The following is a 26,904-nucleotide window of genomic DNA, read 5'->3' as shown; positions in this document are numbered from 1 at the left end:
TGCTGCCTAATTTTAACAACGGGGTAAGAAACAATCTTCTGACAATGCTAGCGTTCAAATAAGAATTCACTGTTTAAAGAAAGGAAACTCGCATATACACAGTCACAAATAAGAAAAAAACATCTGATTTACTTATTTGTGTTGACATATTTTTGACTTTGTATATGTAACAGAATGTTTTGAAGTGATGAGTAATTCTTAAAATAAAATGCTCTAATGCATAGACTTAATTGATGATTCCTTGATCTTTTAAATTCATCTCAGACAAACCACAGAAAAGGTGTTTCTTTGAAACTAGGCTTTACCTGTCTGAACTGACTGTGAGAAATTTTATTATGCTTCAACTTGTATTTAAGTACTGTTATGTTGGTGGTTCAATGGCTATCCCAAAATCCATGAAATTCAAGATGGATTACAGATGTTTGGAAAATTTGACTCAATGAATAACACATGGAATATATTTCATTGGTTGTATTCTGTGAATAAACTGACAAATTCTAGCCTTACCACATGTTGGATTTCGTACAGAACTGCTGCCACAGTGTCTGAAGGCTTCAAAAGATCTCTTCAGTATCACGTTGGCTGCAAATCTGGTTGCTAGGATCACATAATCAATCAGACCAGCAAAAGTGATGGATGAAATGACTGAAGATAAATATGGAACAACTAATTTGAATTTTCTCTTCTTATTCATTTTTTAATATATGATTCTTTGCTTACATCCAGAAAAGCTTTTTTAAAGCAATGGGATTACAGAAACAATGAAAAATAACCTGACCGCCAGTCTATTTACCCCATCACTTTTAATATCAACTCAATATTTGCACTGCATTCATCATAAATCCAAGAGGAGAACTGGATGGTACATTCCCCAGGCATTGTCTCGACCTCCCCAGTTGAAATAGTCTTGACCATTAGTTGAGTGTCCAACCCTCAGAGGGTAATTTTACCACGTTTCAAGGGTTAACGATTCTCTGGAATTTCTCGGTAAGTGTATTTTTAATTCCTCTCTACTTTTCCTCCTGGATTGCTACAGTGGTTTGTTGGAGACTCCTGGGGAATTAGTGGCACCAATGCATATGTGCAGTTGGTCAAAGGCTTCCATACACTGATGACTGAATTCTTCTGCTTCTTGCTGCCTGGCATCACTACTTTCTACTCATCCCTCCTGTGGGATTAGAGAAAAGGAATGTCACCTGGAGTGCTGTGTATGAGTACAAATAAAATAAATTAAAAAAAAAAAGGACAGAGGAAGGGCCAAACATAACTGAGGGAGAAAATAGTGAAAGAAAACCACCAAGTGATTCTCCTGATCTATTTGTTAAACCAGAGCCAACGAGGAAAATTAAAAAAAATAGATGATGCACCTCAGGAGGATGCATTCTTAAAGTCTTAAAAGTTCATTATATAGTAACCTCAAAGTCTTCCAGAATCAGCATCAGTCAAGCATTGAAATTATTCTATGCTATCAATCAAAAGCACATGATGCTATGACATCAGCTACTGAGTAATCATGAGCCCTCTGATTACACTGTAGGTATCCATCAGTGATGTGATGTATAGAATTCCCCTCTGTCGCACATACCAATATTGGAATATTGCACCAGGATAAAAACTAGCTCCAATAATTGGTGGAATGGCATATTTATTGCAATATCCAAATACATGCGCAATATCTGAATCTAAAAGACCCGTAGTTTTTTTTATAGTTATTAAAAAAACCCTGAAATTCAGCATTGTGATAATTCCATCCATTTGAAGTGTTAAATATGTAAGGAACCTGTACTAACATTGATCATATCATTATGGAAGTTTAGATTCTCATATAAAGTAATCAAATCATAATTACTTAATGACTAACATTAGATGAAGAACTGAGTCTACGAATACATCTGGTTTGCATCTGAACTGATATTTAGTCAAATGTGGAATATATTTTTAGTTTCTTGCAAAATACAACTTGGACATAATGCCAGAGTAAAGCAATAACTGGAATAATTTGTGCCTTTAATGGCATGAAACATTTAAATGGCTGAATCAAACATGAACCAAATTTGACAGCAAGGCACAAAGTGAGATATCAGGGCAGATAACCAAAGGCTTGGGCAATAAGAAATTCCTTAAGGACTATCATAACAGAAGAGAGAGAGGTTAGGGAGATGGAGAGCTTTAAAGAGAGAGGGATCCAACACTCATGCTGAAGCCTGCTGCATGACCACCAATGGCAGAGCAATTTCATTCAGGTGACTGCAAACAGATAGTATTGGAAGAGTGGAGAAGATGGGAAGGGAGCAACAGAATGATGCAAGGGGGAAAAAATGTTCTGTCAACAAAGGATCAAGCTGTCAAACAGCCACAAGGCTTCCATTTATGTTGTGCAAAATGCCCCACTGTACTTCATAGAAGTGCCATTGCTCAGAAGTTAACACCAAGCAAAGGAAACATGATGACAATGAAATTAAGGGATAAAGGGACAGACTTGGTGGATCGCAAGCATTTCAAAGCGTTCGAGAAGCTGCAGAAGTAGGGAAAAAAATTCTTAAAATTGAGATGTTTTCACTTGGAAGTCAATGTAGATAAGCAAAAAAAAAATAAAAAGCTCCAGATTCTGATGATCTGAAACAGCCACAAAAAATACTGGAAAAACTCAGCAGGTCAGGCAGCGTCTATGGAAAGAGAAACAGGCATCATTTTGGGCTGATTGATCAGCAAGAACCGCAAGATGGATGGATTGGAGCTGCAACAATGAAACACCTGTTGTTGCACGCTGTCCAATTCATATGATGGACGAAAGAGTCATATTTATAGTGTTTAATTCATGAATTGTTCATCAAAGAGTTTGAATTCTTCAAAAAAGATTTTCATTAAAAAAATGACATGAACTCTGTTGGGTGCTTATGTGTTAGCTTAATTGTGAGTGTTTGAATTCAATAAAGATGCATGTTGGGAGGATGAGGGTCAGAGATGGGGAGTCCTGAGCAGAAGCTGTAATCAAAGATCGAAAACTGGAATTCAAAGTCAAGTTGATTTTTTCTTTTGCTGTGATGAAGAAGAACCGATGAAGAAACACCACAGAGAAACTCTATTCATTGAGGTTTTCTGTGAAGTTGCACAGAATAATTGGCACAAGAAGATGTTCCCTGCTTGGCATTTAAAAGAAGATTCCATGGAAAGAATTAATTCTCCATGTTAAACTCAGAGAAGTGCTGAGTTCAGAGAGAAAGAAAAGGTTTGGAAAGCTGCCAAACTCCAACCTTCACTTTAAGCCCATTAATGCTGAAAATCCTGGGAACAAAATGTTTAGAGGGAATGGGGGGAGGATGAACAGAAATTATTGCCCTGGTATCATCTGTTTTTCATTATTCTTCCTCTATTCACTTACTCACTCACACAAAAATATTGTTTGGTTCGGTGCGGACTAGAAGGGCCTAATGGCCTGTTTCCGTGCTGTAATTGTTATGTTATGTTATGTTATAACATGCAACATTAAAAACTGTGAGATGGGGGTTTTGCAGCCATGTTTTTCTTCTTTTAACACCAACTTCCAATCACAGGTCATCATCATATGCCATCATTTTCCATCACTAATGACCTGTTTAGGTAGGGAATTTCAAACCATTTTGAGTAAAGTGAGCGGCATTAGCCATTTACCATGAGAGGCTGAGGCAGGAGTCTCCAATTGTTGTGCAAAGGGGTTTCTGAACGATAAAGACCTCCTAATTCTTTTAGTATTTCCATAAAATATTAATCTGTGGTTGAAGAGAAGTGGAGGAGTATAGTCTTGGAGAGAGTTCAGAGAAGATTCACAAGAATGTTTCCTGGAATGAAGGGCTTAACATATAAGGAACGTTTGAGAGCTCTTGGTCTGTATTCCTTGGAATTCAGAAGAATGATGAGGGGGGGGTGGGGGGGTGGTGGTGGTGGGGGGAAACCTCATAGAAGCATTCGAAAAAGGCCTGGACAGAGTAGATGTAACAAAGTTGTTTCCCATGGTGTGAGAGTCAACGACAAGAGGACACAACTTCAGGATTGAAGGGCACCCATTGAAAACAGTGATGCGGAGGAATTTCTTTAGCCAGACAGTGGTTAACCTCTGGAATTTGCTACTACAGTACGTCTGTGGAGGCCAGGTCATTGGGTGTTTTTAAAGCAGAGATTCAAGATTCAGGATTGATAATTCAATTTATTGTCACATAATAAAGAATTAGTTTTTGTTTGCAGTAAGGCAGACAGATTCGCCATTGGCAGAAATTGCCTGAAGTACCTCACAGTCAGAGAAAGAGAAGCAAAAGAGTCCCCTCAGAGTCTCTGAGTGTCCATGGATTCACCTCCAGTGCTTCTGGAGCCCCCACAGCCACACAGAATCCAGTTCAAACAATCAGTTTGACTGTTTCTGAATAGTCAAGGTATCAAAGGTTATAGGGAGAAGCAAGAGGAGTCAGTCTGAGTGGAAGAATGGATCATGATGGAATGGCAGTTCGAACGGCCTACTTCTGTTCCTATATCTTATGGTCATGGAGGTTTTTATGGACAGAGGGTCAGTCACATCCTATTTCAACAGAATTGAAAATTATAATTCTTTAAATATTCCTTTTACCAAGCACAAGGGTTTCAAAGTATTGCCATGAAAGCACAAAACTCCCCAAGTGAATATGGAGGAGTCCACTCTGTCTGTGCTCAGTGTGGGTGACTAGAGAATCTGGGGGGAGCTGAATGGAACTGTGGGAAGAATAAAATGGGATTATCGGAGGATTAATGTATTTTTAAAAGAAAAATTAGATATACAGCACAGTGACAGGCCCTTTCAGCCCATCAGCCCATGTCATCCAATTACACCCAATTAATCGACATTCCTGATACGTTTTGAATGGTGAGAGGAAACTGGAGCACTCAGAGCAAAGCCACGCAGAAATGGTGAGAACAAGCTCCTTATAGACAGCGCAGGATTGGAACCCCGGTCGGTGGCATTGTAATAGCGTTGAGCTAACCACTACACTGACCGTGCTGCCACGTGGGTAAATGGATGCTTGATGTTCATCCCTAAAATGCCTAAATCAAGAATGAAATGGGAAGTGGATAGAAAGATTGATGAAAATGTTTGGAGAAATTTAAGTAGAGATGGTAGGACTACAGTAATAAATGTACGCTATAGCATGGTGCAGTATCATTGTTTACATTAATTGTATTTAACTCCGCAGAAGTTGAAAAACTTCCAACTTAGCTCTTCAGATTTATGTTTTAGATGTGGTCAAGAAATAGGTACTTTTTTTTTATTTGACTTGGTCTTGTCCTAAGGTTAAAAGTTTTTGGTTACTAATTAAATTGTTTTTAGAACGAATATTAAAAGTGAATTTACCTTTAGATCCAATGTTGATTTTACTGGGAGATATTAAGTCGATAGCTCTAAGATTGAGATTGACAAGGTATCAAATTGAATTTTTGTGTTTGGCCCTGGCTGTTTCAAAAAAGTATTTAGCTATCACATGGATATCTGATATGATTTTAAGTATGAAAAGATGGCATAATGAAAGGAGAGCTTGTATCCCTTTAGTAAATATTACATATAATTTAAGAGACAAATATTTTTTCTTTATTAAAGTTTGGAGCCCTTATCTGAAAATTATTGGTGTTAAAATTTGACCTCTTGGGGGAGGCCACCGTTCCTGCAGTCGAAAAGTTTAAATATGATTGTAGTAGATGATGATCTCCTTTTTCTTTCTTTTGTAGGTGGGGAAGGGAGGAGGGAGGGTATTAATAGGGTGGTTGGGGAGGTTAGGGGTGTTTTTTATTTAAAATTTATTAATCATACTATGTTTGTATCAATATATAGTAACTAATATTGTTATGTGATATTAAATTTTAAATAAAATATTAAAAAAAGAAATCCTTTGAGTAAAGAGCCCATTTCCATATTTGTCTCTATGACAATTGACCCCTCTATTATTCTGCATTGCCAATTTCATAAGGAAAATGCAAAATGCAAGCTGCTGTCTCTCAAATTTCAAATCAAGAGAATAATGGGGGCACAGATCCTGAGACAGTTGAAATGGCTGGAGATGGATTTGATAAAGCTGTCATTCCCTTTCTTGAGGGGATGGCAAATTGGAGAGAAGCCCAACTGAGCAATGAAGGTTGTAATGAATTTTCTTTGGAGCAAAGATCCTGCTGAAGTTTATGGGAGTGAAAATGCCATTACCCAGACCACCTTGGAGCAAAATCTTTCATGTATATCTCAATTAGTCTTCTGTCCAAGGAAGGGGAAAAAAAAAGAAGTGTTTTTAATTGATTTGGGCAATTAGTTTTGTTATGTAATCCCTTGATTCTTCTTTCCTTAGAAGCTGCACTTCGCTGAGGGGTTTCTTTCCAAATAAAGACATTAAATAGTAGTAAAATTTAAAAGTGCATAATACCTGCTAAACATATACATTGTCAGGTCAAAGTAACAAATCCTACTGCTCTGGTATGTTGAAAAACATATTGGAAACATTTTTGGGTAATAATTGTCCTCCTTTTCATATCACCTGAGGTATTGCTTTTCAAAGATTGCTAACAAGTTCACTAGAGTGAAATAAATGTTGATAAATAATTTCAGAGAGGCAATGGTTACAAAATAGGAATTTGAATTCATTACTTGACTCCTTTCATGGATAGACCTCTCCCTCAAATACATCCTTGTAACTGATTTACAAAGTTAAGTTGGGACAGGGTTTCTGTGTCCTGTAAATATGAGCCATAAGGGCATAAAATGATTTAATAAGGATCATATTAGAGGTGGTTTCTGGGTGAAAGCACACTTATCAGAAAATTGACTGAGGCACTTCCTTGTGCAATTCACCTGAGTACATCTGATCATCTTCTGGTGCCCATCCTGCAGATAACTTTGTCACTGGTTATGCACTGGATGTTTCCATTCTCATGATAAATTGGAGCTTTCAATTCCAACCTCCAGCCATCACGGAGGAGTTTAGACAGAACTAGTGCTGGCTTGTTGCTTCTTTCATTAACTAATTAACTAATGAACACTCTTCTGACATTAACCGACCTGTCAGCAGGCAGTTTCATAGAGAAAATGCAAAATGCAAGCTGCTGTCTCTCAAATTTCAAATCAAGAGAATAGTGGGGGCACAGATCTTGAGATAGTTGAAATGGCTGGAGATGGATTTGATAAAGCTGTTATTCCATTTCTTGAGGGGATGGCAAATTGGAGAGAAGCCCAACTGAGCAATGAAGGTTGTAATGAATTTTCTTTGGAGCAAAGGTCCTGCCGAAGTTTATGGGAGTGAAAATGTCATAACCCAGACCACCATCATGATTAACCTTGGAACAAAATCTTTCATGAATATCTACCTCAATTAGTCTTCTGGAGTGTTGGTGGAACCTGGTGCAATAGGGACATTCAAAAGACTCTTAAATAGGCACATGGTTGTAAGAAAAGTAGAGGATTTTGGCTGTGAGGTAGGGGAAAATCCCAATGTTATAGAGCAGACCAACACAACATCGTGGGCTGAGAGGCCAGTACTGTCCTGTAATGTTCCATGTTCTATATTCTATGATGGTAGGAATTATTATGGGCATGACTGGAGAGGGCAGTGGACCTTAAAGTGCTTTATAAAAGACAGAACATTCAGAAACACCGTCTTTTCCTTCTCCGACCAAGTAGAGGTTTTAAGAGTGTGAAAGCATGCACCAGTTTATTTCCTGCAGCTGCTAAGCTCCTAAATGACCCCTGTAGCAGTGCTTTCATGGAGTCCTTGCTTGGTGATCTTCTTTTTCATTGTTATCCTGTATTGTAAACTGCTCTTTACTTGGCTGTTGGACTGCTTTTTGAAGAACCCTTCTCACTGTACTAGGTATTTCATAAGAAATAAACAAACTACTCAAGAAAACCTCTCTGATGAGCAAGTTTCTGGAAATTCAGGATTTCACAATCAGACATTACAGAGTGACAAGGAATGGTGCAGGAAGACCTTGAGCTGAGCATTTGTGCCTGGACTCCCCTCTCCATGAAGGCTGCAGTGTTCAGCCTCACTTTCCTTCCCTTAGGATTCTTCCAAATTTTGTCAGCAGTGCTCCACCATGTTGCTTCAAGTTCCTGGCAAGCCATATTTCAGAGGACCGTTCATGGAGCCAGCACATCGAGGTAACCATGAAGAAGGCACACCAGTGAGTCTGGTTTCAATGGAATCTGAGGAGATCTGGTATGTTTTTGGGTACTCTTTCAGACCTCTACATCTGCACTGCAGAAAATATACTGACTAGTTGCATCACAATCTGGTTTGGTCATTCAAATGCAGAAGGTCCATCTAACCTCCTGTCCATTGAAGACATCTGTGTGAGTTACTGCCTCAAGATGGCAGCCAACATCATAAAGCACCTCCAATACCTTGGTCACAACATTTTCTCACCATTACCTTCAGGAAGAAGGCATAGAAGCCTGAAAACCAGCACTTCTAGGTTCAAGAATAATTTATTTCCAACAGTTATCAGACTCTTGAAACTCCTAACGTTAATCATGGACAGCAAATCACCTATTGTGCAATAGGATCATTGTGAATATTTATTATCGATCTGTTGTATTTATATATTTTTTAATTCAATTAAGTTTATGATTATTTTGTTTTCAGTACCTGTTTGGCTGCAGAAAGTAAGAATATTAGTGCATTTGTACATTGTACAATGTATATGACAATAAACTCATTGGGATGAGCCCTTCATCAAGGTAAGGCTCAAGCCTGAAATATTGGTCATGTATCTTTATCTTTGCTATATAAAGGATACTGTTTGATCTGCTGAGTTTCTCCAGCTTTGTGTATTTACTACAACCTCGATGTCTGAAGACTTTCGTGTCTTACTAACAACTTGCAATGAATCTAGGCCTTTTGATAATGTAAAGCCAGCTAGGAAAGAGAGTTAAGAAGAGGAGGCAAATGGTCTGCAATGGGATATGGACTGGGTAATGAGTGGACAGGAATGTGGCAAGTAATTACAATGAGAGGACAAGTGAGGTTATTCACCTTGAAAGGAATAATTAAAAAAATTTTTCAAATGCTCATAATTTTGGGTGGAATGAAGTTGCTGGTTTATGATCCACAGAAAGTAATTGAGTAGGTTAACCTTGTGGGGGGGGGGGGGGGAAGCTGAATAATAGGGAAAGTGAGAACAAATAAAGAGGTTTTTGATGAGCTCGCTTGTGGAGTTTAGAAGATGGGTGAATGCCCAGCGGAGCATGGCTGTGGATAGCAATGCCTGCATTAACAGATTAGCTGAAGCTATGTAGTATTAAGGATGTGGCGATAAATGGTTCCGTGGCAATATATCAAAATTCTGTACTTTAAACCTGGACTGCTCACAAAATGATCTTTCTCATTTGACGATTGACTGATGAGAATAGTCAGTTAAATGCCATTTAAGAGATGTTGGAGGGGGATGTCATAGCCAACTGTGTCAAAACTTTGGTGGACAGTGGTGAATCTCTTGAATCTTCTACCCTGGAAGGTTGTGGAGACTATTGGAGGCGTTTAAAGATGAAGGAGCGTACTTCATTTTTGTAAGATCAGGAATTGAGGGCCATGGGGAACTGGCACAGAGAATGAGATGAGGCTTGAGTAGATCACTCATGATCATATGAATGGCATGGCAGGCTTGAGAGGCTGTGTTCCTATTTTCTTATGCTATTACGTCGCAGAGAGACGGAGAAGGGAATGTTCCAAATGGCACAGTTATACGGGCTATCATTTACGACTAATAACATCCAGACTAGTACAGTGAATGAAGAATTTAGCATATCGTAATTTAACACTTCAAGGTGTCTCTGTTAACTGGGTTTGCTCTTGCATATTCAGGTTCATAAGACTTTGCTGAAAATGGATACTGACATCTGGAACCACAGGGAATAGGGCAACTATATTTCTCCTTCATCACTGAAGTGGAATTGTGAAGGAAATGTAATCAGAGAAATAAATGACAAGCCAGGTATAAAATAATGCAAGGATTCAGTAATAGCAAAAAGTTAGGAAATAAAAATATATATATATTTTTCAAATGTTTAAGATCTCCAACAATTAAGTCCTGCGGGAAAACTTACAGCAATTACATTTTTTTGTGAAAGAAGTTGTTAAATGACAATTAAAAGATACATTAGTAAGGATGTACTGATAAAGCTATGCCAATGTTGCAGACATACCTTCCTTTTTACACTGAAAAATGTGAAACACTTCCCATATTAAGGGAATCACCTGTCACACAAAATTGAGATGACCATTCAGGAAGTTATTGAGAACCTGCAGTCTACAGAACGGCAGCACACAAAAACCCAGCACTAAATAATGGAAGGAATGCATCAGCTCACAATTGCCTGCCTTATCAGATATCTCCTGTTCCACATGTGGGATGGTTTACAACTTCCATATTGGCTTTGTCAGTCTCTCCAGAACCTGCAGAACTGGAGTGGAAGCAAGCTACCCACAAAAATGCATAGAAAAAGACATAATCTCATTTAATTTTCAGTTAAGTTCCGTAGCAATAAATTATATTTTCTTCTGGGTTTTCCTATTACCATCAGGTTACAGATGTACCATGGAGAGCTTTCTGGCTGGTTGCAACACTGTCCGGTACAGAGGTGCCAGTTTTCAGGTCAAGAAAAAGCTCCAGAGGGTTGTAAATTCGGCCTGCGACATCACAGTCACCAAACTTCATTGCATCAAGGACATCCACAAGAGGCAGTGTCTTAAGGAAGAAGCTCTCTCCTCAAGGATCATCACCACCCCATGCCCTCTTCACTCTGCTACCATCGGGAGCCTAAAGACAAGAACTCTGCGGCTCAAAGACAGCTTTATCCCCGCTGCCAACAGACTCCTGAATGATCAATAAACCAAAGACACTGCCTTACTTTGTCTTTTTGTGAACTATTTTTATTTATTTTGCAAGGTGGTTTATATGAATGTTTACATTGTGACATTGCCGCAAAACAACAAATTTCGTGACATGTTTATGACAATAAATTTTGATTCTGATTCTGATACAGTAAGCCTTTTGTGAATCATACACATGGACATTTAGATCTCTTTGCATGCTGGAGCAGTTTTCAACTTTTAAATGGGAGATAGAACATCAAACTGTGCAGCACAGTACAGGCTCTTCAGCCCACATTGTTATGCTGACTTATGTAAATCTACTCCACAACAATTTAATTTTTCCTTACCTCACACCCATGACCCTCTATTTTTCTTACATCCATGTGTCTATCTAAGAATTTTTTGTATGTGCCAGCCTCCACCCTCACCCCAGGCAGTGTGTCCCAGGCACCCACCACTCTCTGTGTAAAAGACTTACCTCTGGCAGCCCCCCCACTCCTCCCCCCCCGCCTCAACTTTATCCTCTGGTATTTACTATTACTGCCAAGGAAAAAAATGGTGGTGTGTCCAACTTATCTCAGCGCCTCATAATCTTACATGCCTAATTTTCTCTCATGGAAACTGATTCTTTGGCCATTGAATGCATGCCAGTACCCATTTACATCAATCCAACATTAATCCCATTTTATTCCACTCACATTTAGGGTGGCATGGTTAGTGCAACACTGTTACAGTGCCAGTGATCAGGGTTTGAATCCCATGCAGTCTGTAAGGAGTTTGTATGTTCTCCCTGTGTCTACGTGGTTTCCTCTGGTTACTCCGGTTTCCCCTCACCGTTCCAAACATATTGGTCAATTGGGCAATATGGGCTCATGGTCTGAAAAGGCCTGTTACTGTGCTGTATGTCTACATTTAATTTAAAATACTCGATTCTCATGAAATAATTTCTCCCTTCCATTATATCATGGGTGAGCTTTCCTTTTCCTTCTCTCTTTGCTTTTTTTCTTGCCTTTGGCACTTTTAAAAATCTAATTAAATATCACCAATCAGAACCTTCTTTTCTCTGCATTGATGTTGGCTCTTCTGCAAATGACAAGTGAAATTGACACGAGTTACCATTCTAATAATGAGTTTAAGTCGTCATAATCACATCCTTTGAGGTCAAACAGCTCGTGTGAAGGCAGTCAGGGAGGTGTTGTTTTTATAAATGTAATGGTGGAATGGAATAATATGCTACTTATATGCTTGAGTTTAGTTCCCCATCCCTAGCCCTCAACTTCTTCCCACTGAATACATTCTATGTGCGACTGTTATTTTGTAGAAAGTAACAACCGTGTACGAGAATCAGAAAAAAAAAATTGTCAGCACAGAAGGAGACCACATGCCACTAAGTTTTCATTGGTTTTTGAAGAACCAATCTCACCTTCCACCATTTGCTCCTTCATTACACTAATCATGATTCTTCAAGCACATATCCCAGCACTGTTTAAACATGATGCCACCCTCAATCATACAATTAAGGAGCTCCCAAACCCTAACGCTCTCTGGGTGAAAAGCACTTCCTTCACCTGAATTCTAATCTGACTGTCATTTATCATAAGTCCTCTGGTTTTGACCCCTCTGTAGAGTCTTTCCTATATAATATTCTAGCCCTTCATTATTTTAAATACCTCAGTTAAGCCTCCTCACATCCTCTTTCTTCCAAAGCAAGCAACACAGGCCTTCCCATTGCCATAGTGCAATGATCTCACCTCTGTTGGAATCAGAGAAATTTTGCACAGTTCATTGAACCCAGAAGTCATATTTCAAAGAAAACGTGTGGTTACTTTTCATGTCTGAAGTGAGATTTTTAGATTTGCTTGGAACAGATATAAATTCAAATCACACTGGAAGGCTTTATTTGAGGTGGATTTTCTGGCTGACTCCCAGTTTGAGTGAATGAGCTGACAGGTTATAATATTTTTCCATTTGTATAGATGTAGGTTGGATGATTCTGACTGATGAAAGTTCAGCCAAAGACCAGAATCCCATTGAACATGCAATATCCTGCTTGGTGAACAAAAGGGCAAAGTGTCTGAACACACCTGTTGAGATCATCAGTATCCTTCTGGATTAAAAGTGTCAGAAAAAAATAAGTTCCAATCAGCCCATCAGCAGTCAAATTCTCTTTTAAGTTATCTTATTTTGGCTGTATGATTGGAGAGAAAATTCATCCCTTAAATTGAAGCAATTCCTTAATTTTCAGCCATCATAGTGATGGTAACTAATCAAACAAATGCATCTTGAATCTTTAAACTGTCAAGGAATATTGTCACACTAAATGAGCCTAAAACTTGGTCAAAGTCCAAAGGTTAAGGACCTTCTTAATTGAGGAAAAGTGGACAGGAGGTGAAGTTTAAAGAAGGAAATCCAGAGTTTGGAGATTTGGCAGCTGAGGAAAGGCTCCCAATGGAGGGAAGATTTTAGTTAGGAAAGAAGAGCCTGAATTAGAAGAGCACAATCTTGCAGGTGTTTGAGTTGGTGGAATTTAAAATTGTAATGTAAAAGATTATGAAAGGATTTAAAAACAATAAGAATTTTAAAATGGATGCTTAAAATGTGAGCACGGTAGTTAGGGATACTGCTGCAAATTAGGATAGGGTTGATCAAGTTTTGGGGCAGCCTCGATTTACTGAGGGTGAGGCGAGGCAGGAACACCACTGGAATGGAAGTATGAGGCTATGCATGTGGTTTGCAGAACACATGAGCTGTTGGATTAGGATTATTGGGGTGGAAATAGGCAGCTAAAATGATGCTGCTAATTTAAGGCCCAAAATGCATCTCAGAGGTAAACACGAATCCCAGCTCATCCACAATCCGGCTCAGGTGCAAGCTGATCAAATACAATAACTTTACCTGCCCTTGTTCCTAATTGGAGAACATTTCTCTATTTCAATATAGGGTGTCGACAAGAGGTCTGACAAATTAAAAGCAGGGACAGGTCAGGCTGTGGTACTGAGTTGGGAGTGGGTGTCTGTGTACTTTGTGGAAACTGGTGCTGAGCTTCTGAGGGATGTTGTTGATAAGACATAGGATTGGTCCAGCCATTGAACAAGAGACGATAGTGCAGGTACGGGATGGCACTCTAACGATGAACAAAGGTACATTTAAGAGAGCAAAACTAGCCCAAGTTGCTTCAAAGGAATGTTATCAAACGAAAGCATGAACAGGTAGAAATCGATAAATGAGGTCGCAACCTCATATGGTCCTATTTGGCTTTGGGGTGGTGGAAGATTTAGTCAACCACATCAAAGGCTGATGAAGAGTGAGGAGGAATGGATTATCTTGGTCACATCGATAGGGTATAATGGCTACGTTAGCCAACTCTGACCCCACCCCACCCAACACCACCCCAGTGAATATGCTTGGGTAGACAGAGCTTGCAGACAGAATGGGAGATGAAGTTTCAATGATATTTTATGCCGTTGTTTTCCATTTTTGTACTGTGTGTTGAGACTGCCTGTCAGGGAACGACAGCACTTGCTGTTACACTGATCCATGCATCTCATGTGGCTTTCATCTTATTTAAAAGCAACATTAGCTATGAATTTAAATTATATTTACAGTGCCGCCAGAGTAAATTACCTGTGAAGGATTGTAAGAAGACTATGATGAATGAGATATTATTTTTATAAGCAATCTGAATTGACTCTATACTTTATCAGTGACATTTCAATAATCTATTCTGGATGATACTCTCAAACCCTCCTGACTTTTTCTTATGAGACGTGTGTTTTGTAGTTAGACCTACGGTTAGCAACTTATGTTTGATGCAAAGCCATTGTAAGGAATTCATGGAAAAGGAAAACATATTTAAAAAAAAATGATACAGCACAGTAAAAGGATTTTCCGGCCCATGAAATCTGTGCCACCCAATTAGACCCAATTAAGCTACTAACCACGTACATTTTGGAGGGTGGGAGGAAATGGGAGCCCCTGGAGTAAATCCATGCAGATCATGGAGATAACATGCAAGCTTCTCACAGACAGCGCTGGATTCGAACCTCGGTCGCTGGTGCTGTTATAGCGTTGCACTAACTGTTATGGTAACTAATGAAAGCAAAGAAGATGGAAAGATAAATTTTACCCCATTTAATCTGCTCTAATACACTGAACATTCTCAGCTGATTCATTTCTAAAATTGGCTGGATGTCAATTAATTATGAGATGGAATATAGGAAGGAGATAGAGAGTCTGGTGGCACGAGGTCGGGGTAACAAACTTTCCCACAATGCCACTGATTTCAGGAAATAGTAGGGAGCACACAGCTCTGAATATATAAAGTAAAGGATGCTGAGGTGGAGATGGAAGAGAGCTTTAAGCTTTTAGAATTAAATATCACTAAAAACATGCCTTGGTCCCATCAAATTGATGCTACAATGAAGAAAGCACACCAATTACTTTACTTCTTTAGGAGCCAAAGGGAAATTCAGCATATCTCTAAGGTTTCTAACTGTTATGTACCAGACAGCAGCAATGGAAATGAGCTTAGTCAGTGTTATTTCTAAAATAATATTTTTAATTATTAATAAACAATAATATAGCACTTTATCTAATTTATCTAACTTATCTAAACTTATCCCCCAACTTTGCACAAATACACTTATGTGTGTGTGTGTGTGTGTGTGTGTGTGTGTGTGTGTGTGTGTGTGTGTGTGTGTGTGTGTGTGTGTGTGTGTGTGTGTGTGTGGAATATCCCAAGCCACCATAACTCGAGGCACAATTCATGAAATGAAGCTCAAAGTTCAAAGTTCAGCCTCAGAACATCCAACGTTGACACACAGGTTTTAAATCGATGAGACACATGGGCTTTCGATGGATATTACACACAGGCTTTAGATGGATGTGACACGCAGGCTTTAGATGGATGTGAAGCAGTTCACAAAGTAGGTGAGAAAGACCAGGGTGACAAATTATTTATAAACTCACAAAATCCTTGTCGAGCTGCTTCCGGCAAAAAGTCCTTTTTAGACCAAAACTCACCTCTTATTTGACACAAAGTGAGTGATGCTCACAAAGCTTCCAAAACCCCTTTTGCGGATCAGCCAAATTCAAGTGACCTTCACAATGGTCACAATCCAAATGCAGTATTTTTTCTGCTTCCAGAACCCTCTCCATGAGTAAGCTGATCAAAGTGACCTTCACCTTTTGGCCACAGAGTGGTATTCTTGTTCTCCTATAACATGGATAAATCAGACAGATTGTCCATAACCACACACGAGGTGCTATTCAGCACAGTATCCCTTCAAACAATGATTCTCCAAGTACTGACTTAAAATGGCCACATAGTCCCACACTCATTCCCCTCTAACATGGTAAAATCAGACAGATAGTCTAATATCACACGAGGCCACTTCAGCACACCATCCCTTCAAAAGATGCTTCAAGTGCTGTTCCTTAAAATGGCCCCTCAGCAAAACAGTGCACGGTGTGTTCAACACACTGGTCACATAGTCTCTGCACCTGTGTTCTAGGGACACTGTCTTGTTTCTCTTCAAATGTATCCAATTTAGGAACACACTGTTTTCAGCCTGCTGTCAATTCACAGTCACTCCCCAAAGCGTGCAGGGTTTTATTAAATTTGTTCTCTTAAAGTGACAGTCTCACACAAATGAAAATGGTCTGAAAAATGGGAGCATGTATGTTGGCAGGTACATCATAAAAAGTATTCTGTCTGGATAAATCACAGGTTGGTAGACATTTAGAAATACGTACAACACAGTAATAGGCCATTTTGGCCCATAGGCCTGAGCCGCCCAATTATACCCAATTAACTTACAACTCCAGTATGTTTTGAACAGTGGGAACTGCTTTGCCCAAATCCACAAGAAAAAAAAAACACAGAGAGTTGCAAAGGCAGCCCAGGCCATCAGGTAAACGAACCTTCCCTCCAGACTCCATCAATATCTCCTGTTGTTCTGGGAAAGCTGCCAACATATTAAAGACACAACCCATCCTGTTCATACTCTCTTTATCTTACTTCTGTTGGGCAGAAGATATGTGAGCTGAAAATAATTCCAGATTCAAGGCCATTTTCTTTCCTGCTGCTATCTGATCCTTAAAAGGACCTCTCATTTGGTAAAAGACGACACCCTTAGACTATTTTAACTGTACTTTCCCCTATATATAGACCTTTGTCTTTGTAACTTTCTTTGACCCTGCATGGTTTAATTTGCTGTAACACTATACCATACATTTTTGTTCTATAATTGCAACAATCTCTGTACTTAAAGATGAGTTGTTCTTCCATAAATAGCACAGAAAACAAAGCTGTTCCTTGATTAAGAGTACCCAGGACAATAAACAATTCAATTCAATTTAAGAACTGTTACATTAGGAAATGGCAGCATGAAACATCCAAGGACCAGAGGTTGTCAGTTGATGGTTGCCTTTAATGCAACCATTCAGTGCTTCAGTGTGCAATGTTACTGCAAAACATGATCGTATATGGCCCCTACATTTCTGAGAACACAAGAACATATATGCATAGATGCTGTCTGTTGGTGATTGACTCAAGCAGTGCTCCAAAGCAAGCAGTGCACCAAAGCAAGCAGTGGGCCAAAGGATGAAGGAGAAGGTCCCTGTCCCTCAGTGGAATAAAATGAAGATGGATCATTCTTCTCTTCGGATTTCTTGGAGAGGAATAACAACAAAACATTTTTTTTATTTTCACACTGAGAAAGAGTGGGACCACTCTTCTCTTCAAATGTATCCAAGGGATGTCCCCAAGAACAAAGAAGTTGGGGTAAAGTAGGGTAGCGATTCCACGATAATTAAAGGTAGGAATACATTAACGAAGGTTGCCGAGAATCAAGAGAGGTGAGAATAAAACACAGAAATGTTATCTGAATTAAAGTTAGGATAATGTAGGGCAGTGAACCTAGAATCAAGGATGTAGAAATAAAAAAGAAATATGATCTTGAAAATAAAGGATGTGCGAATAAACAGGAGATTGTCCCCTGAACGGGTGGAGGAAAGATTAAAGTGAGGAAATCCCTGAGATCACAGGAAATGGGGATAGAGCAAGGAGTATCCACTGATCCTCCTCCCTCTCACTGACCATTCCCACTTCAATGATGATTCTCCAAGTACTGACTTAAAATGGCCACATAGTCCCACACTCATTCCCCTCTAATATGGGAAAATCAGACAGATTGTCTATTATCACACGAGGCCACTACATTTCTGAGAATACAAGAACCATAATGCAGAAAAGGGTCCCTGAATCAAGGAGATGTGGATGTTAGGGAAAATCACGGAAAGGGCACATAAAGCAAGGGAGGCTCTCAGGATGAAATTAGATCTAGATAAGGCAGGGAATTGTCTTCAGTGACATGGAGTTTGGAGATAAGAAAGGAATATAGATTTGGGATCAAAAGAAGTGAGAATGAAGTAGGGAAATGTTCCCTGAATCATGGAATATAATGGGGTTAACCTTCAAGCTTAGTAAAGCCTGTCTAATAAACTCTGCTCTTTTTTTTAATGTTTTTATTAGACACTTTAATTAGTATTTCTTTTAGTTATTTCCATTCTCATAAATTCCCAACTCTCTTATATGTTATGTCCAAATATTAAGACACAGCATGAAGATTTCTTTCAAACTTGAATATTTTAAAGAGGACTGTGTACTCAGAGTAGGAAACTGTAGGACAACCTGCTGTAAATGAATAATAATAATAAAAAAATATATTTCTTCAGTTACCTTGACTCCTACAACAATTTCCATAGGTGGTCTTATAAGAACAAAAGCCGTAGGAGCAGGAGATGGCCTGTCGAACCTGTCATGGCTGATCTGGCCTTGGACTCAACTCAACTTACCTGCTTTCTCCCCATAACCTTTGATTCCCCTACGATGAAAACATCCATGTATCAGCATCTTAAACATATTTAATGAGGCAGCCTCAACTGCTTCCTTGTTCGTAGAAGCTTATTTTAATTTTCCAATTCATTCTGTTGAGAAAGGAGAAGAAGGCATTTTTGAATTTTGTGACTGTGGGTAGATTCACATTGTTTCTCTCACATGTCTTCTGATGACAGGATAAGGGGTCATTGGTAGAGACATGAATGCAGACTGGTTCCATTGATTTTTCATCAAGATCACAGTGCCTTTGCAGAAACACTATAACTCTATTTAGTCATGTGACAGTGTTTTTGATTCAAACTGTTTTCCAATGGTTGAATTAATCTATTTGATTGTGTGGAGCTGGGCTATAGAAACCAGTAATTTTCAGTAAATCTGTTCGTCGCCTTTTGGAATTAGACAAAGCAGCCAGATGCCTCAGCATTATCAAGGTCAGTGACCTCTGCAGGGAGTACTTGCTTCTGACGATAGTGAGTCTGAATTGGTTTCGACTATCAAGCCTGATGTACCTCGTGGGTGGCTTGTTCCATTTCAACATTGGGCACATCAGCAAGAATAGCAATTGCACAACTAATCCTTCAGCTCTGAAATTCATTCTTTCCGCCCTCTCTCCTCCTGTGAGATGGTTCTTAAAATCTGTGATCAGGTTTCTCGTCATCTGTCCTAATGCTACTCAGTGTCAAATTCTATTTAATAATTCCTCTCCTGATGTGCCTAAGGATGTTATGCTGCTTTAATGTAAGCCATTGTTATAGTGAAGCATTTCCAGTGATTTTGAGGAGGAGAACCTGAAAACAGTGATTAAAAAAATGGAACTGTAATAAAATGGAATATGTATCAAGTTTAATCTGATTTTGTATAATCTTGAACTGTTGCAGGGCAGGATACCTAGAGCAGTGCTTATGGCTGTCTTGAAGTTTATTGAGGAAGGAAGATAGATAGTTGGACATGAAAATGCTGGATCAGGGTTGATGTGTTTGCGGTGATATGTAATTTCATCACTAGGTCACCAAGGGTCAACCCGGTGACCTTGTATATAAAGCAGTCCTGAGCTACAGTCTAGCCTTCCAGGTTCGTCTTGCAGAGAGACAAGACCTCTTAGTGAACATAGTTTATTAAAGCTGTCTTATACTCGCACCGCTGGTGTGGTTATTGTCAGTACAGTGTTAAGGAGCAGGAATCAAGGCAAGGATAAGGATTTCAGGGTTGAGGTGGGTGGGAAATGCGCTGGATATCATGTGAAGAGGTTACAGAGTTAGACACCTCTTGAGGGTTAATAGTGGATTAAGTCATAGAAGTAAATGAACATGTGGACCTAGCTTTGGATGATGCTGCCAAGGTGAATTTGAGCAAGGCAGTCAGGCTGAGGGTGAATCCTTGAGAGACTTGGCGATGATATGAACGAAAGAAGAAGTCGTTGGTGGAGCTAATTTGGCCCCAGTGTCAGCAAGCAGTTGACCTGGGTAACAGAGGTGCTCTGCTTGAGAAGGGTTGTGCGGTGAAAGGAGTTAATGGTTACAGACAGCCTGGCGAGCTGGGGCAATAGAATTATCAAAGGTGCAATCACCCAGGAATGTGGTTCTTCAGGATTTTAATTATTCTTGCGCTGAGACCGAAAAGGATCTTGAGTAAAAGATTCAAGTATGCTTTTCCCTCTCATATCCCACATATATATGCTGGTAGATTAATTGGCTACTGTAATTTGCCTCTAGTCTAGATTAATGGCAGGGGTTAATGGGTTTGTGAGAGAGATTGAACTACAAAGAAATATATGGGTGAACAGGACTGATGGTAATGCACAGACTTATTGGTGTTCCCTTTATGTCACAAGAAAATATAAATCAGGCCAGGGCTGTGGACAGTGGAGGGAAGAAGTGGAGTTTGGTGCAATGGGACATAGGTTGGTTAAGGCCAGGGGTTTAGTGGGTGGGGTGGTGGTGTGGGAGAGGGGGGTTGTCTGAAGGATAAGCCAAAAGTAGATAAATTAAGGATCACTGGGCTGGCCCCTCATAAAGGTTCTTTTAAAGGTATGTTGGGAGTCAGCTCCCAGAGGACCAACTTGTGGCTGACAAGAAAATCTTCACTGCAGACAAAATTCCAGGCTGTGCTCCACTACTACTCTATCATCCTCAATGCATCCTCACAGCAAGAATTAAAAGAAAATAGGTTAACCTTCTGCAGAAAAGCCCTTATTTGGATTATATGGATTTAAAATTTTGAATACTTCTACTCTGATGTGGTGAAATGTCTCAATCCATGATATTTATCTATGTCATTATAGTTTACATCTCCTTTCTTCTTTCTTCTTTTTAAGGGGTGGTTGGGGAGAGGGTGTTTGAGGGTGGTTTTAGGTAAGGGGTATATAAAAGGGGAGGGTTTTTTCTTAGTAAGGGGGGATTAGAGGGGCTTTTGTTATAGGTCATGTATATCTATTAATATTTTATAATTTGTATTGTTTATTAATTTTATGCATCATGTTTTAAATTTTAAATAAAGTATTAAAAACATTCTGCAAAAAACTTAAGTTAATTCGATAAAATTAAGTTCTGTATTTTCAGATCAAAATCCATTTAACTGCTTAGTAATTCAATACAGCAGTCACATCAGGAATCAGAAATCCCTGATCCATTCTATAAGTAATTGATTTTCATTCTTTTGTTATTTTTCATATAGGTTGGATGACATGACAAGATGTAATACTATTTGTAGGTATAATAGTTTCGGATTCAGAATTGGCTGGCCCAGACAAGTAGAGCGTGGCAGTAGATGCAGTGTATTCTGACTGGAAGTTGATGACAAGTAGTGTTTTGCAGGGATTTGTTCTGGGACTCTGCTCTTTGTGATTTTAATAAATGACTTGGATAAGAAAGTCGATGTGGGTTTGTAAGTTTGCATCTGTTGTGCATAATGTGGAGGATTGTCATAGGCTACAATGTGATGTAGAGTTGGGTACAGAAGTGGCAGATAGAGTTCAATCTGTTAAGCGGGAAGTGATAGACTTTGGTAGATAGAACCCAAAGGTGGAGTACAAGGTTAATGACAGAATTCTTAGCAGTTTGGAGGAACAGTGAGATCTTGGGTGCAATTCCATAGGTCCATTTACCATGCAAATTGTTAGGGTGGTTAAGAAGGATTGTGGTGTGCTGGCCTTCATTTGTTGGGGGATTGAGTTTAAGTGCCATCAGGTAACGTTGCAACTCTCTAAAACATTGATTAGACCACACTTCAGAGTATTGTGCTCAGTTTCCGTTGCCTCATTATAGGTAGGATGTGAAGTTTTAGAAATGGCGCAGAGAAGATATATTGGGATATTGGCTGGAATTAGAGAACATATCTTATGATGAAATGTTGAGAGAATTAAGGTTTTTCTCTTTGAAGTGATGGAGAGGTGAGGTGACTTGATAGAGATGTAGATGTAGATAGAGTGCACAGCTGCCAATTTTCCCAGGGTGGCAATGGCCAATACCAGAGATCATTTTCTTAATTTTTTGATGAGTTGCTGGGTAGATAGTCAGAGGTTGGTTAAGTTTTTTACATAGAGAGTGGTCTTTATCTGGAATTCACAGCTGGGAGTAATGGTTGAGGGAGATACAAGTGGTACATTTAAAGGACTCTTGGATAGGCACATGTATGCAAGAAAATAGGGAAAATTTGGATTGATTGTGGTTTTGCTTTACACCTGTCAACACAACATAGTTGACCAAAGGGGTTGTACTGTTCTATGCATCTAACAGTGAATTAAATACCTTCAGATGAATCCCTTCAAATGGATTTGGATCTGGAAATACACAAGTTCTATTGAATGGCCTCAGTGTTTAAAGGAGCACATGTTAACCGGAAATTTCAAAGTCTTGTTAGTCATTTACTGAATGCACAGTGATGCCTTGGTCCTCGAGAAACAGACATAATAGCACACAGTACATGACTGGTATACCTGTTGCCACATTACATTTCTCAGGCAACCTGAATGGACAAATACTTACAGATCAGAACTCAAATTTGTAGTCAACTGCACTATGAATTGATCAGGAAACCAGAGGTAGTGTTTGGTTACCAAGAATGAATCTGAATACTCTCAAGCCTTCAGAATGGAAAGTTTGCTGAAACCTGCTGAAACTTGCCCTAAATTAACTGGGATGGTTGGTGTTCCAACCACACAAAGAAGGTACCAGAATGTGACAGCTTGCCTTCCTCTTCAGGTTGAAGAGATTAAACAATGAGCTCAAGTTGCAATGTGTCCTTTTCTTTTTAAAGTGATTCCCTGCAGACAATCCTTCATGCTACATCTATACTATTTACCTCTGGTTGCCTGACTATACTTTTGGTTAAATTTGGAGCACTGATACTTGAGCTGATGAATGTTGAAATTGCCAGAATCTAGATTATTCTATTTTACTGACCACTTACTAAGTTGGTTGACCTACCTGCCTGTGTTTCACATTTTCTAATTGTAGTGAAGTAGCTTCATTTGTTTAAGGAGCTCTTGGTGGCTGCTTCAGAAAGGGCACAGGAAATGCTCTGGGAAGGATTGGTGAGGCCATTGGATTTGGAGTTCCACAAAAAAAAAATGGGAGAAGGAATAGAACATGTGTTCACAACTCTCTACAATTTCTTGTGGTCTTGGACAGAGCAATTCCTGTACCAAGCAGTGATGCAGCTGGACCTGATACCATTAGACCATAACACATAGGAGTAGAAGTAGGGCATTCAGCCCGTGAGTCTTCCTGCCATTTAATCATGAGCTGATCCATTTTCCTGTTCAGTCTTATTGCCTGGCCTTTTCCCCATAACCTATGATGCTTTGGCTAAGCAAGAACCTATCAATTTTTGTCTTAAATGCACCCATTGACCTGGCCTCCACAGCCACCTGTGGCAACAAATTTCATAGCTTTATCAAACTCTGTCTGAAGAAATTCTTATGCATTTTTTTTCTAAGTGAACACCCTTTAATACTGAAGTTGTGCCCTCTTATCTTGGACACTCCAACCATGGGAAACAACCTTTCTAAATCTATTCTGTCCATGCCTTTCAACTTTCCAAATGTTTGAATGAGATCCCCCCCGGCCCCCAGCAATTCTCCTAAATTCCAATGAATACAGGCCAAAAGCTGTAAGGTGCTCCTCAAACGATTATCTTTTCATTTTCGGAATCATACTAGTGACCCTCCTTTGAGCCCTCTCAACCTTCAGTCTATCTTTTCTTAAATGAGGGGTCTGAAACAGCTCACAATTCTCCAAGTAAGGTCTCACTTATCTGGTGCATCTATAAAATTGGAAAGAGTTATTGTTAATGTGCCAAATTTCTTTCAGCTTCTAAGGAAGTAAAATTGCTTGTGCATTTATTTGTCTAGAAATATGTAATACTTGCATTGTGCAGCCTACTCTCTGCCTAGGAATGATGCCCTGGAATAACAGGACAGAGAAGGAGGCCATCAGATCATCATGCTTTTTTTTCGTGATCCTAACCCTTACGCTGCTTCTTCTCTCATCCCCATGGCACTCTCCTCTGCCAATCATATTCAATTATTGGTAAAATATCAAAGTCTTTAGTAGTTCACCTCTATCTTCCTTCAATAAGAAAGGTTGTAATTGGACTCGGGAATTTTTTGTCCTTAAGATTATTCTCCGCTGATGATTGTAATAATATCCTTTGTATGTCCATTTTTGGAGAATCCAAGAAAAATTTTGAAACATTGTCCAAATCTTTATTCTTATTTTAAGATAGCCCTCACCTCTCAGAAAATAATGGATATTTGCTAACTGGATTAATCACAATTTTCCCTTTCATTTAATTTGACGTTGTGCATATTGCAATCAGGAGATGGATGTACATTTGAGAGAGATTTCTAAATAGACTAGGTCTTGAAAAGACAAAATGTCAGTTCTTTTTCTGGGAAGACACACAAGAACTTTTCTTGGGATGAGAACGAGCAGGGAATATGAGATGAATAAAATGGATTGCTGTAAAATAGTGGATGGTTGGCATGGGCGTGGGAATGGGCTGAAGGGCCTATTTACGTGCTGCATCTCTCCATGACTCTACGTGGTCTGCGACTTCACTGGAAGCAAGGCTGATGAGACAATCTTCCCATGCCAGGGTTTCTGTGGTTCCTACCTCTGTTCCACCAAATAATCTGGGCACTTACTGGTTAAATGGGAAACACCTGACAACCCTATGGAAAATAAAGCATCAAAATTAATATTTCTTAATAGTTAATTTTCTATGATAAATCAGATGAAGGTTAAAAAAAAACTGCGTCCACCCCACAATTAACTAATAAAACTGGGCGGCATGCTTGGAGTAATGGTTAGCACAACTCTATCACAGTGTCAGCGACCTGGGTTGATTCTGGCACTGTCTGTAAGGAGTTTATAAGTTCTCCCTGTGATTGGTGTAAGCTTTCTCTAGGTGCTCCAGTTTCCTCTAAAAAGTAAGGGGTCAGTACGTTAATTGGGCAACACAGATTTCATTGACAGGAAGGACCTTCTACTATGTTATATTATTAAAATTAAATTAAATTAAAAACATAATAAGGCCTAGGTGAAGAAAACTAAGCTGTTAAACTTCTCTAATTTATTGACCTGATATTAAGAAGTCCTTGATGAGAGTTTGATATGTGGCAACATTTATAACTGTAAATGTTAATGCTACATTTTTTTCTTCATTTTTGGGGGTGCAAAGTTCCATTTGTTCCAGATACATTAATATTTTGTATGACCTTGATGCCCTACAGTTAGAATTAACTAGAATTTGTTAATAAATAAAGAACAAGGATTACAAATTCTTTGTTAAGATGGAAAGTTAGGGATATTTTAAATAGATCTAGTTATTTCATGTTTGTTCTCTCTGTGTCACAGACCTTGATGATAATTCTCAAATCCAGGTGATAACATATGCCTCACTCAGTATATATTCAGATTGATCGCATAGTTTAGTGCCCACGCTTTCTTTTGTGTTGACTTCATAACTATATAGCAGCAAGTCTATCTGTTTTTTCCTGCTTGGCACACTCTCAGACTTTGAACTTCTCCCCATTGCTGTTAATAATGGAGGGGGTCCGCTGAGAACATGGTTCAGGAAAGGGCAGTAAATCTGTAAGCAAGGTAAAGTTAGATTTTTGAAATGTTTTCAATACTGCCCCCAGATTAGCATTGAAATTCACTCACTATTAGTTTATCATTCATACTTAAAAATACTGAACCAAACCTCTTGAAGTAATTTTATCCTTTCCTGTTTACATATCACCTTATGCCACAGGAATGCATAGAAGACCCATAGATGGCCATAAACAAAATGGGAGTGCCCATGCTAGGCAGCCCAGACTTTGAGGGTGTGGGGACCGTTAAAGCAATGGAAAAGATAAGAACACACCATCTCCTCTAAGAAGGATAAGCCTGGGAGAGGAGTCCACAAGGTCGGGCCAGCACAGGGCTCAGTGGTTGGAGGATACACTCTGCTGCTGGCGACTGACTTCTGAGGACCAGATATCAGGAGTGGGATTGGTGAGGGTGTCAATGGCAGGAAGGGCACCCAAAGGACCTTGCGGAACCTGGGGCTGAGTAGGGTGACTTGGATGCCTCAAGCTCTGGCTTACCTTTGGACTGCAAAGGAGGCTGTGAGGCTTTGGAGGTCATGAGAGTGAAGGAGTTGGTGGCATCAAAAGAGGTGCCTTTTGCTTCTCTCTCTTCTCTTGATAATGGCACTGGACTAGGGGCACCTCTTTGTCTTTACAGGGCAAACAAATGAGAACATCTTTGGTGTATCTTGTGTACATGACAATAAAAGAATCTTGAATCTTGAAAGGAACACCTAAGGGTAGTCAATAGTGTACTGCAGACCTAAGACTATAAATATTACATCCCAGCCCAAGATAAAGATTGACCCTTTTATCTGCAGCTACAAAATGAATTTAATTGGATCTTTCCCCTGGTTAGTGATTCAAATTTGTTGATAAAAGTCTCAGAATATAATATCACAAACAGCACTTTTATTAGGGCATTCAAAAGTCTGCATACACTACAAGGCCATCATTGGTTACTATAACATAATGAACAAATAGTTAAGTTCTATTGTACATGCTGTATTTATATTGATTGCATATTTGCTCTTATGAAACTTGCTGTGGATGGAAGAGGCACAGACAATTACCAC

The 26,904-nt window shown here is 39.2% G+C and overlaps 1 long non-coding RNA gene across 1 annotated transcript in view; it reads right to left on the bottom strand.

Moving 5' to 3' along the window:
• Positions 1–798: 798 nt before the first annotated feature.
• Positions 799–26,904, bottom strand: part of LOC138756344 (uncharacterized) — a 35,852-nt gene continuing 9,746 nt past the window's right edge. The window contains exons 2-3 of the long non-coding RNA XR_011353011.1: positions 18,711–18,842; positions 799–1,168 (exon numbers count right to left, since the gene is read on the bottom strand). This is a non-coding gene — a long non-coding RNA (uncharacterized lncRNA). The remainder of the gene's footprint in view (positions 1,169–18,710; positions 18,843–26,904) is intronic.

Source organism: Narcine bancroftii, chromosome 3, assembly GCF_036971445.1.
Source record: "Narcine bancroftii isolate sNarBan1 chromosome 3, sNarBan1.hap1, whole genome shotgun sequence".
Classification (NCBI taxonomy): Eukaryota; Metazoa; Chordata; class Chondrichthyes; order Torpediniformes; family Narcinidae; genus Narcine; species Narcine bancroftii.
This window is presented reverse-complemented; position numbering and strand designations above follow the sequence as displayed.